This window comes from Mustela erminea, chromosome 19 (genome assembly GCF_009829155.1).
Source record: "Mustela erminea isolate mMusErm1 chromosome 19, mMusErm1.Pri, whole genome shotgun sequence".
Lineage (NCBI taxonomy): Eukaryota > Metazoa > Chordata > Mammalia > Carnivora > Mustelidae > Mustela > Mustela erminea.
This window is the reverse complement of record NC_045632.1, coordinates 48,400,924-48,421,880: the sequence shown is the minus strand read 5'-3', so window position 1 is coordinate 48,421,880 and position 20,957 is coordinate 48,400,924. Positions and strand designations below refer to the sequence as shown.

Below are 20,957 nucleotides of genomic sequence, written 5' to 3'. Positions count from 1 at the left end.
ATACTAATTTATAGTGGAGAAACTTGGCAGACACAGTCTAACCACATGATATTAGTATCAGCAGGAATGGGGCAAATAGTCATCCTGTACCTCCTGATATAATACAACCTCCTTTTTGTGGTATTCCTGTCAAAAATGCAAAACCTGAATCTAATCCTGAGGAAACAGCAGACAAACCCAAGCTCAGAACCCAAGTTCTACAGAATAACTGGCCTGCACTCTTATCATGAAAGGTGAAGACTAAAGGAACTGTTCCACATTAAAGGAGACAAAATAAAGAGATATGGTAACTAAATACAATGTGATCCTAGATTGGATCCTGGGCCATATTTTTTGTTGTTTTTCTAAAGAATACTGAAGAGAGAACTGGTGAAATTTGAGGAAGATTGGTAGGTTAAGTCCCATATTAATGTTGGCTTCTTGATTTTTTTTAATTTAATGAGACTTTTTAAATTAACATTTAATGTGGTGTTTCACGGGTACAGGGGTTCTTGATTTTGATTAATATACTAACTTTGTTACACTAAGACTGATGTCAGATATAATGAAAGCCAGAAGACAGTGAAAAGACATTTAAAATTCTAGGGTGAAAAAAAAAAAAACCTGCCAACATACTTGGTTTGTTTGTTTTCCTAATGAAAATTGCCTCTAAAAAAAGGTATTCTCAGATAAAAGCTGAGAAAATTTGTCACTATGAGACTTTCACGAAAGGAATCCTAAAGGGTAATCTTCAGGCAAAAGAAAAATGATCCTAGACGGAAATAAAGAAATGCATGAAGGAATGAAGAGCGCTAGCGCAGGTAAATATGTGGTTAAATATAAGAAAACATGGTCTGCACAAAGCACTACAAATGTATAACTAGCAAGTTTTTTAAATATTTTATTATTTATTATTTATTATTATATATTATTATTCATTAATAATAATTATTATTAATTATTTATTAGCGAGTTTTTAAAAAGATTTTTTTAATTTATTTGACAGAGATCACAAGTAGGCAGAGAGAGAGGAAAGGAAGCAGGCTCCCCACCGAGCAGAGAGCCTGATGCAGGGCTCAATCCCAGGACCCGGAGATCATGACCTGAGCCGAAGACAGACTTTAACCCACTGAGCCACCCAGGCGCCCCTAATTAGCAAGTTTTTAGAGGAGGGAATGATATTTTTTAAAAGAATCCAAAAGAAGACAACAAATGGAGAAAAAGGAAGAAGAAACAAGCAATAGAGTAGATATAAACCCAAATATATTAGTAATTATGCTAAATATAAGTGGAATAAATTGATCAGAATCTAACAACTATAACCTGCAAACCAAAGATACACCCTAAATACTAGGACATCAAAACATTGAATGTAAAGATACTAATATAACTGGTATAGTTATACTATCAGACCAAGTAGACTTTAAGCCAAGAAATAGTATGGGAGATAAAGGTGCACACTTAATGATATAAAGGGGTCATTCTACCATAAATCCAGCTATATCATATATTAAATGTAAGTGGTCTAAACACCTCAACTGAAAGTCTGATTAGATAAGAAAATAAGCCCAACTATATTCCATCCCAAGAAACCCACTTAAAGACAAAAATATTTTAAAAGATAAAAGATGGAAATGAGATACTATGCTACTATGATAAAAAAACAAAACAAAACAAAAAAAACCTGAAGGGGCAGTTTCAAAAGCAGATAAAGCTGATTTCAGGACAAAGACTATTGCTGGTGGGGCGCCTGGGTGGCTCAGTGGGTTAAGCCGCTGCCTTCGGCTCAGGTCATGATCTCAGGGTCCTGGGATCGAGTCCCGCATAGGGCTCTCTGCTCAGCAGGGAGCCTGCTTCCTCCTCTCTCTCTCTCTCTGCCTGCCTCTCTGCCTACTTGTGATGTCTCTCTGTCAAATAAATAAATAAAATCTTTAAAAAAAAAAAAAAAGACTATTGCTGGTGATAAAAACTTTTATTTCATAATTTTAAAGAACTTAATTCAACAAAAGAATTTAACAATCCTAAACAGTTATTCACATAACGGAGTTTTAAAATAAAAGAAGCAAAAGTAATAGAACTGCACAGAAAGGCAGACAGATCCACAATAGAAGCCAGAGATTTCAACACCCATATTTTAATATTTGATAGAAGTACACAGAAAATCACTAGGAATAAAGATGATTGAATAATACCATCAAACAACTCTTTTCTTTATCATCAACCAATTTACTAAATGCTAAATTTATAGAACAATCCACACCAGCAACTGCCAACACACTTTGTTTTCAAATGTCCATGGAACTTTTATAAATGTAGATCATCTGCTGAGCCATAAAACAAGTCTTAATACATTTAAAAGGATTCAATTCACACATAGAATGTCCTTGGACCATAATGGAATTAAATTATAAATCAGTAACAGAAAGATATTAAAAAGTTTCCAAATGTTTGGAAAATAACATACCTCTAAATAACCCTTTCAAAAAATGCTTTAAAACTCGATTGTACACTTAAAGTGGGTAAATTGTCTGACATGTATACTTCACAGAAGTTGTTTCTAAAAATACCACATAAGGAGGGCGCCTGGGTGGCTCAGTGGATTAAGCCTCTGCCTTCAGCTCAGGTCCTGGGATCAAGGCCCATAGCAGGCTCTCTGCTCAGCAGGGAGCCTGCTTCCCACCCCCACCCCCGTCTGCCTCTCTGCCTACTTGTGACCTCCCTCGCTGTCAAATAGATAAATAAATAATAAAAATAAAAAATAAAAACACATAAGGACTGGAAAAGAAGAAATAACATTTGTAGACAACCTAGTGGTATTCATATTAAGTTTTTAAGTGTATAGACTATTAGAATTAATAAATGAGTTTAGTGAGGTCACGATATAAGGTGAAGATAGATAAATTATATTTCTACATTAGGTACAAGTGGACAGTGAAATTAATAAAATAATACCTATGATAGAATCAAAAACATCAGATACCTAGAAATGAATCTAATAAAAATATGCAAGTCCTCTACATTGAAATCTACACAATATTATTGAAAAAATTGTGAAAATGTAAATAAGTAGAGGGATATACTATGTGTATGTATTGAAACATTCAGTATTTTAGTGGTCATTTCTTCCCAAACTGGTACACAGTGTCAAAACAGTTCCAATCAAGCCCCAGCGGGTCTTTTTGTGGAAAATGATGGCTTATCATTCTAAAATTTTTGCGGAAGGATAGAGTTCTAGAATATCTAGGGCAATCTTGAAAAACAGCAAAGCTGGAGGACTTAAACAACCAGGAATAAAACCTTTAAAGGACTGCTGTTGTGTGAACGGTTGTGCTATTGGTGCAAGAACAGACAAGGGGTCAGTGGAACATGGGACAGAATCCAAAACACGTATACAGTTTTATGACAAAGGAATACTGCAAGGCTATGGAAAAGGGATGGTCCTTTCCATCAATGGTGCTGGGTCAACTTGATATGCACAAGAAGTGAATTCTAACTTCTATTCTTCCTAGATTACAACCAAAAAGCAGTTACAGCTGGATTGTATATCTAAATCTGAGAGGCAAACCAGTAAAGCTTAGAGGAAAACACAGGAGAATATCAGTATAAATCTGAGAAATCTTAGTAGGCAAAGATTTCTTAAATACAACTCCAAAAAAAGTCAATTATAATGGAAAAACATTTATTCAAACATCAAAATCAGGAGCCTCTTTATAAGAAGACACCATTCACAACAGTGAAAAGATCCACGGAACGGAGGTTACTCACACATACAACCAACAGAGGAGTTCTATTTAGATTATATACAGAACTGCAAACCATTAACAAGAAGTCAAATAAACCAAAAGAAAAACAAACAAAAATCCAAACAGGCCCTTCACAGAACAGGATGTCTTCAAGGTCAATACACGTGAAAACTCGCTCACTCCCATTCTTCATTAAGGAGAAAGAAATTAAGACTCCAATGAGATCAGGTGCACGCAGATACCTGAATGAAAGGTTCGTTTTGTCAGAGATGTGTAGTCATCAGAATTCTCTTCCACAGGTATGTGTCTGTCTCAGTTCTTATCCCCAAATCTGAAGGAAATTTTAAAACCATTAATAGCAGTAGTGTGTGGGTCTGGAATCATGGGAGGTCTTACACCTCTTAATATTTCTACCCGTTTAATTGTATTTTTCAGGCTTTATTATTACAGTCAGAAATGAAGTTTCACATTTGGAAAAGAACCAGCCCCTCTCTCCCACCACGCTCGATGGCCACAACTAGTATGTAATAGGATCTCCCGGCCTTCATCTCTCCCGACCTTTCTGCAGCACTGACCTTGACCACTGCTGTGTCAAAGCCTTGTCTGCCCTCAGCACCGGCACTAGCCCGTCTCTTCTCTCCCATCAGTCCTTCCAGCGCCTCCGACTTCGTCCCTCCCGTCTCTCCCTCCCCTTCTCTCCTGGCTCCTGTACAGCGCACCTGGGGTAGCTCTTCCCTGAGGACTCAGTTTCTCTCTGGTCTCCTTTCCACAATTAGTGCGAGGAAGATTCCCCACTGCCTCCATTCCCCAGCCTCGGAGCTTCATCAGCCTGCAGACAAGTCTCCATCTCCAGGTTCTGCCAACCCTGCCACCCAGCTCTCCTGCCCTCCACCAAAGCCTCCCCAGTTGGGTCACCTCCTGCCCCCGGGATGGTCCCCAGCTTCCCACTGCTCCTGCTGACGCCTCTGTCCTGCCCCAGCCCATCCTCCCGCCAGGAACTCCACCTCTGCCCCCAGATCCACAGCAGCTCCCAGGTCAGCTCCCCATCTGCTAGCTGTGGGACCATGGACACCTTAGGTAAGCCTCAGAGTCACTGAAAAGTGAGGGTTGTAGAAGCTACCCCACAGAATGGTCATAAAGATTAAATGAGAGAGTCTAGCATACAACCACTGCTTAATCAACGTCACGAATTTCTACTATTTCTGTTCAGCTCCTTTGGACAGCATCCCACAAGGGATCCGTCCCCCAAGTACCGGTCCAGACCCTCCCATCCCTCAACTGCCCTTCCCAAGGCCCTCTGTCCCCCAGCCACCCCCCTCATCCCCACACCTTCTCGGAGCCCTCTTGTCACTCAGGCCTGGGTTCACCACAGGCACTGGGAGTGCGGGGTCCACGGGGCTGTGCACCTGCCGCCCTCGCACCCACAACCCACTCCTAAGCTCCGAAACCAGGGTCTGTCCCTTGGGCAGCCCTCCGCCCCTATAAAACGGAGAGAGAGACCTAATCAGGCTCTGGGACAGGGAGAAGGGGCGACCTCACCGGAGACAGAGCAGTAGCCAGACACACAGGGTGCAGCTCCGCCAGGACGCGGGGACCCTGCTCAGAAGCTCTGGTTGGGTTGCCATCTCCCCTGACCGCCCTGGGTGTGAACAGAGCTTGCAGCGCTTGTCAGACTAAGCGCTCCCTGAGGCCCCAGAGCCAGGGGCTTGGGGTCTGCTTCCTCCCTAGGTCTGGAGGGTGGGGGGCAGACACAGGCGCAGCGCAATTGCAGGCCAACCCCAATATCCGGGTCTCTTGGAAAGCCCCTGGGGACGTGGGGGTGGGGAATCTGAGTGTTAGGCTGAAGCATAGAAGATTACTCGGTTTGCAAGAAACAGAAACCCAGATACAACTGGTTTAAGCAAAGGAGGTGGTTTATTGGCCCCTAAAACACGTCCTGAGGACGTCCCAGCTTCAGGAATGGCTGGATCCGCAGGCCGGGACGTGATGTCAAAAACACATTTTCCTTCTCTCCTTTCCTTCTTTCAGTCCTGCATCCATCTTTCGGTCTGGTTCTCAGGCAGGCTCTCCACATGTGGTGGACAGATGCCCTCCAACACCCAAGGCTCCCGTCGGCCTGCACAGCCACTCCGGGGAAGAGGAAAACTCTCCTTCCTATTACTTAGAGCCCAGGTCCAAGGCTGATACTGGCTGACCTAGCCTGGTTCATGCGTTTGCTGGAGCCAATCACTGTGGTCAGTGGGCTGGCCGGGCTCTCTGGAAACCGGGGCTAGGGATGGGGGGGTGGGGACGTGCAATTTCAGCTGACCTTTTGAGGACTTCAGGTCATAAGATGGAGGTTCTCCGAGGAAAGCTGGATGCAATTACCAGAGGGTCCTGGGCAGGCATTTACCAGTCCAAAGGGGTTTATGTAGCAGAAGAAGGAGGGACCACTCCTGCCCAAGAGAGACCCCTCTGCAGGCCCCTTCCTGCTTCTCAGTTCACCAGCCATGTCCCGACACCCACCCACAAAGCCTCCACCTCATTGTGTTGCTCTCTAAAGGGCACCTCTGCCTTCTGATGTGTCTTAAGAAGTGGGGAGCAGCTTCTCCTGCCACTCAGGGAGAAAAGGCCTGATGGCCTGCTCACCAGAGCCCTGAGGCACCCTTCCCTCCCAGAGACCAAGAACTCATGGCTCTGTGACCACAGTCAAGATAACAGTAGAGTTGGTCACTCCCTCATCTTGCCTTCGGGTTGGGTTGCTGGGTGGATGTAGCACCGCCCCTGTAAAGTACTTAGCACACACCTGGTTGAAACTCCTGCTGAATGAGGTAGGTTGTATTTGCCAAGAAGGCGGCCACAATCCATCTCACCCTACACACCCTTCCTTTTTTCCACCGTAGTATTTGTTTTGTAAGTTGGGAAATAATTGACACACAGTAAACTCCGTGTACCTGAAGTGTGCAGTTTGGTAAATTTTGTCATGTATATGCCTGTGAAACCATCACCACTATCAAGATAGTGAACATATCTATCAACCCTGAAAGTTTCCTCCTGCAAACTTTGGTATGCTTTCTGTCATCACAGGTTTGTTTTTTTAGGTTTTTATATAAATTGAATCACACCATTCCTGCACTGTTTTGTCTGGCTTCTTTCACTCAACCCAATAACTTGGAGAGCCATCCACGCTGTTGCATGTATCACTGGTTAATTTTTATTGATGAATTGTATGTCACTGTATACGAAAATTACTTCTCTGTTCGCTTGTTGATGGACATTTGGGTTGTTTCACATTTTTGCTAGTTCAAATAAAGCTGCTGTGAGCATACACTTTCCTTCCCCTCGGGTGGTTACCTCCGAGTTGCATGGCTGGGTCATACGGTAAGTGGATATTTCACTTCTGAAGAAACTGCCCAGCCCTTTTGCAAAATGGCTGTGTGAGAGCATCCTTGACAACACTGGGTATATTCAGTCTTTTTGTTTAGACATTCTGGTAGGGGTGGTTTTAATTTGCATCATCTAACAACTAATGATGTGCTTGGGCTGCCATGCTGGGGGGAAGCCAAGCAGCAGCAGGCAGAGCCTACGTGCAGGGGTTCAGCTGACGACCGGTCGCCGCCGCTAGACATGTAAGTAACCCTCAGGTGCTTCCAGCCCCCAGCCTTCAGGCCACCCCCAAGGGTGCCCCATGGAGAAGAAATGAGCTGACCCCACCAAGTCTGGTTCAAATGACAGATTCCTGAGTAAAACAGATGATTGGTGTCTTAAATCCCTGTTGGGGAGGTGTGCCATGGTAGATAGCCAAAACAGTGAATCCGCTGGGTGTGATGCTCTTATCACCACTGACCTAGATCTGTTCATCTACCCATGGGTTTGTATTTGTCTTTTCAACAAACCTGCAGCTCCTACAAGACAGACATCAACCCTTCGTTTCTGGAATCCAACCCCTGAGCCTGGCTTCTGACTTTCATTGCTTCTCCCGTCGGGTCTCTGCCTTCGACCCTCGGACCCGTCACCTTCTCTTAGCCACCTCTCTGGAGAGCCAGAGTAGAGGTGTGGAAGAGCTTAGGCTCTCCCGTGACGCTGCCTAGATTTGAATCCTGTCTCTGTGACTTCTTTTCTAAACTGTAAGAAGTTAACCAATTCTTTAAACTCTCTGAGGCTGAATTTCATCTTCTACAAAATGGGAACTGCAGCTACTCCCCTGAGAGTAGTTATGAGTCTAGAACGATCCTGTGTAAAGAACTTAACAAACTTAGCTGGGTCCCTGCTGCTGTTATTTTTACTAGTGTTGTCTGAGGTCTGTCTGGATATAAACATACCCTCCTCTTGTTCCCTCCCAGGGAACTTGTCTGCCCAGCTCCTGGGGGAACAGCCTCCAGCATGTGGTAGGAGGAGTCGATTGTTCTAGATGTTGTACAGACATGAAACCACCTGGGTTTGTTTTTTTTTTTAATCTGGACTCTCTCCTTAGAGGTCATGTATTGCCAGGCAAAATGTTCTGCCCCTCTGAGCCAGCTTCCTGTCCCCCACAATGGGGATAATGCTGTCTCCCAAACAGGGGTGAATGTAGGAATATGTTATAAGGCACCACCCTGACACAGGTCCCTGATAAATTAACACTAGTTAACACTAGTAACTTTTAACTAGTTAACACTAGTTAACACTAGTAACATTTACCCTGTGATACAGCAGGTAACTAATTATTTTGGAAGGGAAACAAGGGTGGAGGCTGACTTGTTAATGTATATTTTTTGGAGCGTTTAAATTTTTGGATGACCTGTATTGTTTTAAAAATTAAATCTACATTTTAATAAATTTTAATAACATTAATAAATTTATTAATCAAAATTTAAACCAGATACAGTGCCACATAAATACTTTTATCACAATTTATAGGTGAAGAAACTGAGTCACAGCCAGCCGAAGCCAAAACAGGATGAGAGCCCACGTCTGCCCGATTCCAGAACCCGTGGCCTTCCCTTGCACCTACCGTCTCCTTTCTGGGTAAGTAGCGCTTTGGTGGTCAGGGGACATAATGGCTGGGAGTAGCTTCCTGGTGAGAAGCTGGCCCATGCCTGATTCCCCCCTGGGCTTCTGAAAATGGGGCATCTCGCCAGGCAGTGTTCCAGCGAGGAGTCCGAGCCTCCTCGCCTTCGCATGTTTGCTCCTTGGGTCCCCATCCCCTGGACAGCAGTCATGTCTAGGACTGAACTGGCCGTTTCCGAGGTGCCTCAACTACCCACCACCCCCTCTCTCCCAGGTCCCGTAACTCAGGGTCTCACATGAGCAGTGGCCCCATCCCCAGAACCCAAATGGGGGTATCCATGGGGTTGGGGAAGTTTGGGAGGGCTTTAGCAGCCCCTTAATCTCCATCCACCCCTTCCCCCTAAATAAGGAAACAGCTTCACGACAAGTCCTCGAACCCCCCTTCCTGACACTCTTCACTCATTTCTACCGGACATCCCGCATGTGACCGTGGCTGCTGGTCACAGCTCAGTTTTCTGACCGTGTCTCTGCTACAGCCTGCCTCCTGTTGGCCCTACAGAAATTCAAACCAAGTCTTCCAGAAGCAGCTACCAGAAACAACTGCATTTTTTAAAAAATATTTTATTTATTTATTTGACAGAGAGAAATCACAAGCAGGCAGAGAGGCAGGCAGAGAGAGAGGAAGGGAAGCAGGCTCCCCTCTGAGCAGAGAGCCTGACGCGGGGCTCAATCCCAGGACCCTGAGATCATGACCCGAGCTGAAGGCAGAGGTTTTAACCCACTGAGCCACCCAGACGCCCCGACAGTTACATTAAAAAAAAAAAAAAAATTACATAGCTGTGGGGCAGGGGTGGGTTTGGCCCCATCATTTTGCACTTGAGGAAACTGAATGGGGGCAGGCAAAGACCTGCCTCCGGACAGTAGTGGCCCAGGTTCTCCCAACTCCCAGTGACCCACCAGTGCCCTTTTGCCCGAAAGCCCTGCCCCTTGCAGGGAACTGGAAAACAAACAAAAATAACACTCTGCCTCCAGGGCCTATGGATGTCCCTGCTAGAGAGGAGAAGATGGAGTGAGGGTTAGGGTTGGAGTTAGGGTTATCTGGCAATCTGGTCAGCACCAGATTCATATCAAAAATGGGGGAAGCCATGGTTCTTCCATAACAACGTCCTCTCGAGGCCAACAGGCAGACCTCCATGGGCCTCAGGCACCGCGTGAGTGTGTGGAGTGTGGGCAGGGAGAATATCATGGCCGTATTTTTGAGTCTTTCTGAAAAGGTTAGGTCTAGTCACTTAGCTGTGCATGGAAAGAGACTTAGGAAACAATGAAAGAAAGAGCCGCCCTAACTCTGATGGAGGAGTTTCTCAATGTGGCGCATCAGCTTGTCTGGTGAGAGCAGCTGTCCTCAAAGGGAAGATGAAACAGATTTTGCTCAATGACACACTATGGACATAACTGTCCAAGTGTCTCAAAGTGCTCAGAGGAGCATCAGGGACACATAAAATTACCTTTAAAGGGAATAAAAGATTCTGAGACAGGACCAGTGTCAGGTATGAAACAGGAAACCCACAGCCCAGAGCTATTCTAGCTGATCCTTCCGCAGATAAAACCGAGTGGCTTAACGCCCTGATCTTAGGCAGCCATTAGAGCTTCAGCCCAAACCCCACGGAAGAAAAGCAGTTTTCATTTTTTTTTTTTAAAGATTTTACTTATTTATTTATTTGACAGAGAGAGATCACAAGTAAGCAGAGAGGCAGGCAGAGAGAGAAGGAAGCAGGCTCCCTGCTGAGCAGAGAGCCCCACGCGGGACTTGATCCCAGGACCCTGAGATCATGACCTGAGCTGAAGGCAGCGGCTTAACCCACTGAGCCACCCAGGTGCCCACAGTTTTCATTTTTTAAACAGAGAAACTTAAAAAACATTGCTTAAAAAAAAAAAAAGCACACATACATTATGTCCCCAAGAATTGTATAAAAAAAGAAATGGTACACATAATGTTTTCATTGTGAGTAAATGTACCCCCATCCGCCCCCAACAAGCCACCTTTAAATAAACATTGAACTCTGGTTAATGACATGAAAGCTGAGCGAGCTTTTCTAATGGAGGAGAAGGTTCCTCACAAACGGATGTTCCAGCAAATGACAGTTATACACTTCGGACAAAATACAGAACACAGTGACTTGAGCGCTCTGAAGAGGAACCAAAGCAGGAAATTTTCAGAGGGGAGTCAGAACTCGGAGCAGCAGCCTGAAACACCCAGTGCTGAACCTCCAAGATTAAAACCCACCCAGTTCTCCTTCCGCAGAAGACCCCGGCTGCTGTAGAGTGAGGAGGAGCCTGAGAAAGGATTGGTCAGAGAAGGAGGATGCCCAATTTCAGTGAAAATTCACCCAAATCTGGCTGACCTCAGAAATGTGCATGGGGGGGGGTGCCAGTGATTCCAGACTTGCCAGCCCGCATCAACTGGGGAGCCAAGACACAGGTGCTTCCAGGTGTCCATGAGAGGTAGGAACATTGGAATCTGTATATACCGCTGTTGGCAAATTTTTTTAAAAAAAGTACACTTTGGGAAAGAGTTGGGCAGACTCAATGAGTGAAATATATATTTATATGAGCCCCAGAAATTTTACTCCTAGTTATCTGTCTGGGAGAGACAGACATGCACGTCCATACAAAGACTTGGTCACAAGTGAGCACAGCACCATTCGTAACAGCCCCAAACTGGAAACAGCCCACGTGTCCCTTGAATCTTGAACGGATAAACTGTATATGGCCATAAAATAAAATACGATTCAGCCTTAAAAGGGACTGAACTTCTGTTCCTTTATTGAGTTGTCACTGACAGTCATGGAACAAATTTGTGATTCGTGCTAAAACACGGATGAACTTCAAATGCCTTCAGTGAAATGAGGGAAGTCGCACAAAACACTATACATTGTGTGATTTCATTGGTAGGAAATGTCTACAAAGGCAAATCTCTAGAGGCAGAAGGCAGACCCATCAGTGCTTGTCTGGGATGGGGCTGGAGCCTGACTGACTGGAAACGTCCATGAGAGAAGGTTTCAGGTGATAAGGACGTTCTGAATCAGTATTGTGGTGATAGTTGCACAAATGTATAAATCGGCTGAAAATCATCCCACAGTACATATACGATGGATGAAACTCCTGGCATGTAAAATAGATCCCCACGAAGCTGTTTAAAAAATGACAAATGGTAGGAAACACCAATTCCTTTTGTGAGTCCAGCATTACATGGACACCAGAAGCAGACAGAGATAACACAAGAAAAACGTGTAGGGTGAAGAGCACCTATGTCTCCATTTACTTTGAAATGTACCAAAACCAAGACAAATGAATGAATGGATGTAGGGATGGCCAGACGAATAAAGAGGTGACAAAGGATGTTCAGTAAAATGGGAGGTTCTAGCATTTGGTATTTGGGGGTTCGCTGCAAAATTCTTCCAACTTTGCAGCACCTTTGAAATCTTGAATAATAAAATGGAGAAGGGGAATGAAGTCATAGCACGTGACACGGCTCAGTTGTATTTTTTATGAAGTCAAAGAATGTAAATAGCATTGATTTCATCCAGAAAAGAGGAGAAAATGTTTAAAAAACTGGGAGGCAGGGCACCTGGGTGATTCAGTCTGTTGGGATACAACTCTTAATTTTGGCTCAGGTCATGGTCTTGAGGTCATGAGTTGAGCCCTGCATCAGGCTCCACATTCAACAGGAAGTCTGCTAGAGATGCTCGCTTCCTCTCTCTCTGCCCCTCTGGTTCATGCTCTTTCTCTTTAAAACAAGAAAGGAAGGAAGGGAGAGTGGGTGGGAAGGAGGAAGGAAAAGAGAAAAGAAGTCTTAAAAAAAAAAAAAAGTACCTCACGGAGCTTGAACAATTTTACTGTACTGCCAGCCACATCCTGGAATAAATGTGCATCTAGTACAGGTCCTTAATAAACTGGTGGTCATGATAAGATCAGTTCAAAGGCATTAGCCTCATTGGCACTTGGAGACCGGAGCCTAGCTTTTTCATAAGCCTCTGCCTCACAGGTCCTTTGCTCCGGGAGCTTCATGACTCTGTTTCCCTTTGGGTCACTGAGTGTCACTCATTCCCCACAGTCTCCCACCCATTAAGGTGCCTGGCCGTGCAGCTCACCTTGCAAGAGTAAAAAATAACCAGCTGTCGTGCTCTCAAAATTGTGCTCTGAGGCAAGTATTTTATCAACATTATTTGAGTCTTACCAAAAAAAAAAAAAAAAAAAGGAAGGAAGGAAGGAAAGGTGTCATGGCCAACTTTCCAAGCAAGTAGACAGAGGCTACGATAGCTTCACGTGTCAACTTGGCTAGGCCAGGGTGCCCAGATGTTTGGTCAAGCACTAGTCTGGATATTCTTGGGCAAGTGTTCTCTAGATCTGATTAACACTGAAACCCATAGACTGATTAAAGCAGGTCACCTCCTCTAACGTTGGGGGGGGGGGCATGCACTCACTTCAAGACCTTAAGAAAAGGACTAAGATCTCCAGAGGAAAAAGGAATTCTGTCCCCAGACTCCCCTCAAACTCAAGACCTCGACATCAATGATTCCTGGGGTCTCCACCCTGCCTGCCTGTCCTGCTATTTCAGACTTGCCAGCCGCCAAATCCTTCAGATAAATCTCTCTATAGAGATGCACTTGCTATATGCCACCCCCCACCCCCCCCCCCGACCACTTCTCTATAGTCTGTACTGGTGATGACTAGAGAGGAAGCTCTGGGAAGGTAACGTCCCAGGGTCACACACCAATGGGGAGGCAGTGCGGGCATTTGGACCCAAGCCAGGTCAGCTCCAAAGTCATGTTCTTAACCAAACAGGACAACGGCCCTTTCACCCCAGGGCATCGTCTGACTCATCCCCCAGAGCCAAGTGTCTGAGGTCCCTAACTCCACAGACCCCCTCCAGGGGAGGACAGCAGGACAGAAAGGGCACATCTCTCTTTTCAAGGCTGCACAAAGGAGCTTCTCCTCAGCCCCTCCTGAGTCACGAGGGCCACATGGGGTATCCCCTCTCAGGGGGAGATTTGATTGATCTGATTTGGGTTTCTAGTTCACCCTGAGGACCTGCACTCCATTAGCAGGCCCGGGAGGCCCCAGGGAAACCTCAATTCGTGTGTCACAGCGCCATCTACTGGTCGGATTGAGGGGCAGCTGCAGTAACCAAATGCCCTCTGCTCCCTGAGGCCAGGACATTATCCCATTTTACAGATTGGCAAAAGGAGTTTTTGCTCGAAACGTTGCCCCATTTGCTCAATCATGTGTTAGCTGCCAGGAACGATACTAGATGCTGGGGGTTCAGAGAAACTAGTCCTCCACGGAGGGAAGTGACAGAAGGCATAGGGGAAAAGATCAGGAAAGACAGAGGTGGAAAGAGTAGAGGTGACACACCAAAGGGAGGCCAGTTGTCGTGGGAAGGAAGGGCTGCACCACCATCGTGGTGATGGTGGGAGCAGGTTTTGGAATTCTGGAGGGGTCTGCCAGGCTGACATGAGGGGCCTTGGGGGCATCATTTGATTCTCAATTCAGAACTCTTCCCCAAGGACAGAAGGACAGGTGCCAGAAAGGGCACCTTAGTGAGCAAAATATGGGCTTGGTGGAGTGTGACTTGAGAGGAGGGTGGGGGATAGGATCAGTCGCACACAGGGGCAAACGGGCCAGGATCCGGGCCCCTGAGTCACACACAGTTGGCCCCAAAGCTGCCTGGGGCAGCTCTGCCAGTCCCACTATGGAGACAGAGCTCTGCCACACTAAAGAGTCTGAGCACGGTCTCCCCAGCAACGGGGAGTCCCAAGGAGCTGTTAAGTTACGCCAGGGAGTAAAATGATCTCACGTGCTTGGGAAGGACAGTCCTGCAGAGTGAGGACAGGGGGACACCAGAAGCAGGAACATCGTTTTAAGGATGACCCTTGCAGCAAGCTTGCCAACGCTCAGAACTCCAGCGGCGGGGTTGGGGAATGAGAGGCCAGAAGAGTCAAGAGATCTGGCGACCCAAGAGAGCTGGGTGATGAGGTAGAGGTCCAGGGAGAAGTCGGGGGAGGGGGACAGGTGCCTACCTGGTGTGGGGCTTGGTAGACCATTCATGGACCTGAAATAAAAGGAGATTTAGAAGACAGGATGAGGAGGTTGTTGCTGGCATATCAGTCTGTGGGCTTCCCGCATGGAGTTGCTGGAACATGGCTTGGATGAGCAGAATAGATCCCAGTGACTCCACGCTGGCAGCGAGTGGAGAATTCCTCAAGGGGATGAGGCCCTGCTGGCGTCACTCCTACATGGCCATGCCGTCAGAGACACCCCCACACACACACCTGAGCTGCACAAGGTGTCAGATGAGACGAGAGAGAGAAGGCACCAACAGCCGGTGCTTTCCACAAGCGTTTCCTCTTGAGCTTGTGGGCCTGCAGGTGACTGCGGTTTGGCTGGGCAGCCGATTTAGGCTGCGGGTCAGTGGGCCTCACACAGCCTCCCGGCCACCTGCCCTGTGCTACAGTGCATGGACCTTTCTGGTTCAGCTCCAGCCCTTCCACCAAGCTGTGTGATCTGGGAGGCAACATGTTCCTTCTGAGCCTCCAGCATCCACTCAAACCTCCCCTCCCGAGATTGTTATAAAGGTTACATGGGATGATGTATAAGAAACCCCTTGTCCTGCTCAGGGACCAGCGAAAGTTCTCCCTAACCCATGTGCCTTGCAGTCTCTTAAACAGTTGGCATCCAGTGGTTTCTAGGCACAAGAGCAGCTCCTGGAAAGGTCTCAGAAGTCCTGAGCAGATTTCCAGCCCTGTTGGTTCTGATTCACTTGGAGGGGATTGCTTTAGGTGCCCCAGATGACTCTCAGGCACCACCGCTGGCATCTAGCACTCACTGACTAGTTCACAGTTCCGTGTGTTAGAGACTTAGGTGTGAGTCTTTGTGACCTTCAGAAGGAGAGAGGGAGGCTTTCAGTTTCCAGCCATGCCACCACCATGTGGAGAGTGATGTAATCCTGTGTCTGCTGGACCTCGGAGTCCCGAGTCTGTTTCGCACTCTGGTGACACAGATGCAGATGGTCTTATGTACCCTGTTCAGCCTTTGTGATGGCAAATACATACACCAATAACTAGAGATGAAGAGTGTTTCACAAGTAAACACAGCCAGAGTAAGGAACGTGTTTGTTTATTCATTTACAAACCTAGCAGCATGAAAAGAACATCTTAACTAAAATCTGGCTTGATCGAAGTACAGGGAACGATGTTCCTACCGCCTTCATGGAATCAGAAATGCTGGTCGTTCTGGGTGCCAAAAGTCACCAGGGCTCCTGAGAAAGATCCTGTGCCCTAAAGTGCCTCAGATGTCCTCAGGACCTCTTGCTGTCGCTGCTCCGGGATGGAAAGGGACTGAGCGAACAGCATGCTCACAAATGCAAATAAGGAGTTACAGCCCTGTGCAGTCATTACAATGGCATTTCCCAGATCCCAAGGGTAGACCCGAGAGTGAAGTGTGAACTGGGCTGCTAGAAACCCGTTGACGGAAACAAGCTGCGGAAAGGCATTTGATGTGGGGACGGGAGGCTCTGGGGGGAGGATGGGAACACTTGGAATGACTGAAGGGGCTTTGTTGTTCTCTTTCCTGTCTACACCCCCCCATGGGACATTCTAGAGTAAGGCCCGAGAACCTGGCTTGGAGAAGAGAGACGCTCCCAGCTGCCATTCTTGGTGTGCAAAGGATCAAAAGATCCAGCACAGATACTTCGAGATGTGAGAAATACCCTCCCCACCCCTTTTAATTTCTGTCCTTGAGAGAAGGCAGAAGTTTTACAAAGGCAAATCCAAATATCATGAGAATAAAGTCCCCCGAGGATGTGTGTACATGGGCAGCTCTGCTCTGTGAAGTATCGTGCAAGAAATCACTCCGACCTTTCACACACGAGGAGCCAGAACAGAAAACAACGCTCAGTCCTCTTGACGAATAGCGCAGTTGGTGGGTATGAGAGCCTATGGAGTACGAGAATCAACAAGAAAGGACAATAAAAGGAGGCTTGGGACTTTGCAGAGATGAACAACGGGGATGGCTGAGGGAAGCAGGAAGAAATCCGTACGGCTTGTTCGCCAAGCACTGCTTGTCCACAGAATGGAATGAACACCTTAACGATCACTTTACTTCACCCACCGGTTCCCACACACAGCGAGGTTTCTCCCAAATTCATAAGCCTGCAAACGGCATAGATCAAGCTGCTCATCAGGAAAGCTAGCAAAGGTTTTCTCCCCACATCACCATGTCTGGAGATCGGGAAAGACTTGCCCAGGAATACACCTCAGATGAGTTAGTCTCTCTCTGCTTCTTTTGGGGCGGTCAGGTGACACCAGGCTCTGGGTCATTAGCCAAAATATTCAAAAGTATTTCTCTAGCACAGGAGCCGGGATGTCTTAAACTGTCATGGGTCAGACTAGCCAGGGCGGACCTTCTATCCTCAGGCAGCCAGAACTCATCTGCACTGTATCGAGTGAGTTAACCCGCGAGTCTGGGCTAGAAAGTATGCAGCTCATGGACTGGTGTGGTACCACAGGGATCCCGGGACCTTTCTTACCCCTCCCTAACGGAAGAAGCCCTCTCTTTCTTGTGCACTGCTGAATCCCTTCGCCCAGCAGGGTGCCTGGCCCAAAGAAACCATAAGGAAACAAGATGGGCTCAGTGGGGGTGAGGGGGAGCCCGAATTTAACGAACAGGAAATAGTGTGGCGCAACCCGCAGGGGCCGCTGTACCCCCAGAACGCTCTCCAGAGAACTAGTGACTGGACGAGGTGCCAGGAAGGGCTGCGAGTGCTGAGGACATAGCCGTGCCTCGGACTGAGGTTCTGTCGGGAGACGGCAGGCTTGCACCTGGCGGGAAAGGCAGTCGACCACCACACACTGCACCTGGCGATGAGTTCCACCAGGGAAAGAAAACGGGGCCGCTGACAGTGAGGAGGGGCTGGACGGGGGCCTTGTCAGAAGATGGACCGAGAGAGTCCATTTCCCTCGTCCCAGACAGGCCAGGAAGGTGCAGGGTGCCAGAGCTCAGGGCCTCTATAAATCCCGCCTCGCCCGGGAAGAGCCAGAGCCTGCGGGTCCAGAGCGGCTTTGGGCCTCGACCCACCCAGGGACAGAAGTGGGAACGCGCCTGGAGGGCAAAACGAAGCTCCGCGCTCCCCAGAGCACCGCAGGGCGAGCGCCCCACCGCGGACCTCCTGGGTCCACCTGCAGAGGTCAACCCACTGGGCAGCCGGAGTTCAAAAACATCAGGACCACCGCGGCTGACGCCCAGAGTCCCGGGGCGGGGCCTCGCAGACCCAAACAAGCCCCACGTGGCAGGGGAGGGGCCGCCACGGGGACGTCACGGCGCGCGCGTGCGCGGGAGCGATCTCGCGCCGGCGTACCCTTGTGGGGGCCGTAAAGCGCGGAAGGTCGCGGTCCCCGGCGTTCCCCGGAACTTTTTACTCCCTCTGCCCCGCCTCTTTCCCTTCCCCGTTCCGCGCGTTCTGGTGCCGGGACCCCTCGCAACTGTTGTGGCTGCTGCCCGGCTGCCGCCGGGGTGGTGCTGACCGCGGAGCGCTCGGAGGCCCGTGAGGTAAGGAACCGCTGTGGGGCCGCTCTGGCCTCTCAGCGCGTCTCAGCGCCCCCCTTTCCGCTCTGGTCTCCCTCGGGGCTGGTCCCGGCCGCCCCGCGTTTCGTGTCGCTTGCGCCGGGTGACCTCAGGCCTCTGGCGGCCGGGGTCGAGAGGGATTCGCCTCATCTCTCCCAGCCTGTCCGCGGCTGTGCTCCGTCCGGCCGAGGTGGTCCGGGTTTCGGAGACTAGTGCCCGGCTGCCCCGGGGCCTGCGCCGCGGCCCCTCAGGTGGCGTCCGCCGCCTCAGCCCGACGTCCAGAGCGCCGGCGGTGACCGCGCTTCGCGCTCCCGGCCTCGGGCTTGCAAGCACCTAGGGCGGAGGAGGCCGGGCTCGCAGGTCATCGTCCGCTGCGGGCGCAGTTGCTTTCCCGCCTGGAGACGCTCTGCGGTCCGCCTGCGCCTCACTAACTTGCGGGACTGCTGCAGAGTGCGGCAGCCAAGTTAGCGGGGACAGTGTAGGCCCGGGGCAGTGGGCCGTCTTCGTGATGCGTGAGCCCTCGGCACCGATGTGAAGGACACAGATGGGGTGCGGGCGTCTTCAGGTGTCCTTTGCCGGTGTGTGTGAGCGTGACGTACGGGGCTGCGGAGGGAAGGAGGTGGGGAGCCGCGCCCCAGGGCTCACCTGGCGGGCACACCTGGCCGGCGCTGGCGGTTCGTATTGATTTCTTAAACTTGTGTGATCACCTGGTGGCACTTGTTGAGAATTACACACCCAGCACCGGCAGGGTCCGACTCTCCAGAGGGGGAGCCTGGGAGAGAAAAGTCCTGGGGGGCTCTAGGGCTGAGGCAGGTGTGGGACATCTTCTTAAGCGCTCTCCCCTCACCAGTCTTCGTTGTCCCCAGCGGCCCGTTTGTACACACGCTGTGACCGTACAGAGGAACGACTCAGAGGGACTTGGAGCTGCCCTCTTGGTCGTGTTGGTGTAAGCAGATCTGGGCATACCTAGTCCCGATATTGAGTTTGCTCGGCAGATAATTTTTCTTCTTAGCGGAAGGCATTGTAGGGTCGTCTTAGTTTTTTAAAAATATAATTTGTTTTGGGCGCGTGACTTGTTTAGTCGGGAGAGCATGTGAGTCCCGAATGGGGTGTGGAGAGTACTTAAATAAAGCTTAAGATATGTATTTTTACACACACACACATTTTAAATCCGGTTATCGCTTTTCTTTCTTTGTTTTTGACACCTTCGGTTTCTTGTCTAGTGACTTTCCCTTCTCTGCCGTCAAGCTTGGCCTTGGTTTTGCTGCCAAACCTACTTGGATACTCTGGCACCTGCCTTTCTTTGTTTGGATCCACTTTAAATCTTTTTTGGTTCTTGTTTGCCTCCACCACTCACTGATTCTTTCAAGGTCATGATGCACACAAGGTCACAAATCTTCTACTTGGTTCTCATCACCCTAGGCTGTTTGTTTTTTTTTTTTTCCTGGAACAGTCTAGGTTTCTAACATTGTTTATTTCATCTTAAACCTCATCTGTTAATATGTGTCTTCTGTGGCATTTGCAATTCCTTTTATCCCGCCAAGGGATGTGTCTTGTGGTTCTGGCCTCACAGCTACCGCTTCTGTACTCGTCTGAGGTTGTTTGATGGGTAGCAGGGAGTAAAGATTCTAGGGTAGACTCTGTGGTGCCTTCCCGACAGGGTCTTACTCCTGGCTCTGCCACTACTGGCATTAGAGAAGCTTGGTCGAGTTCCTTCCCTGTGCCTCAGGTTCCCCAAGCAGTAGAAAAGAAATTTTAGTGCCTTATAGGTTTGTGAGTTTTAAGTCAGTTGTACACCTAACGCAGTATCTGGTAGATTGTAACTGCCTTTGAAAATATTCCCATTTTCTTTTTAAAAATTCTTTCACGTGATTTAGATATCCCCTGAAGTCTGAGAGCGTAGCCTTGAGATCTCTGAGTCCTCATTGAACTCCTCCCTCCCCACCCCCGTGTGTTCTCTCTTCTTATCCATTTAGCAACTTATATTTCCTAGGTGCCTATCCTGAATGCTGGGAGAAGTATGATCAAGTTATATCATTGGTCCCAGTTCCCAGAGATCTCCATGGTTATAGGATACTAAAAAGTATCTTTACTAAGTGCTTCGTAGGTCCAGTGGCCATGTTTTTCCTTCTAGTCTGATTGGGTGTTTGTAGCAGCTGTGTGAGGCAGGTCGTCCTAGCTTACCTCGTGGATGAGGAGCCCAAAGCATGGGGATGGAATACTTGCTGCAAGTCCTAGAGCTAATGAGAGGTGGGTGGAGGCTTTCAAACCGCCAGCTGTCTCTCTCTCTGTAAAGCCTACATTCTCAGCTGGGCTTTTGTGCTGTTTCCCTGATTGACCAACATGGTCCGGGAAGCTCTGTGCTGGGAGAAGCCCAGGGTGCGATGGGAGAACATACGAGGGCCACCTGACCCAGTGCTGGGGGAGGGGTCTAATAAGATTTCAGGCTGAGAGCCTTGGCGGTTACCCTTGTTTGGGGAGTGGGGGGAGATTTGCGGGAGCTATACTGTTTGGTTAGAGGAACAGTGTGCCCAGATCCCGGGGGTTTCAGAATCCTGTCCTGTTTGAGGAATTAGTTACAGAAAGGTTCAGCCTGGCTCCAGAGAGAGCAGAGATAAGAAATGAGCCAGAGAGTGAAGGGTCTTG

At 48.3% G+C, this 20,957-nt stretch overlaps 1 protein-coding gene across 7 annotated transcripts in view; it reads left to right on the top strand.

The window, feature by feature from the left end:
* Positions 1-18,183: 18,183 nt before the first annotated feature.
* Positions 18,184-20,957, top strand: part of LOC116578850 (pyruvate dehydrogenase phosphatase regulatory subunit, mitochondrial) — a 37,693-nt gene continuing 34,919 nt past the window's right edge. For 6 of the 7 annotated variants that reach the window (XR_004281070.1, XR_004281067.1, XR_004281068.1 and 3 more), the window contains exon 1: positions 18,184-18,296. The gene's annotated coding sequence lies outside the window, so the exon portion shown is untranslated. The remainder of the gene's footprint in view (positions 18,297-20,957) is intronic. The other variant, XM_032323438.1, reaches the window with a different exon arrangement.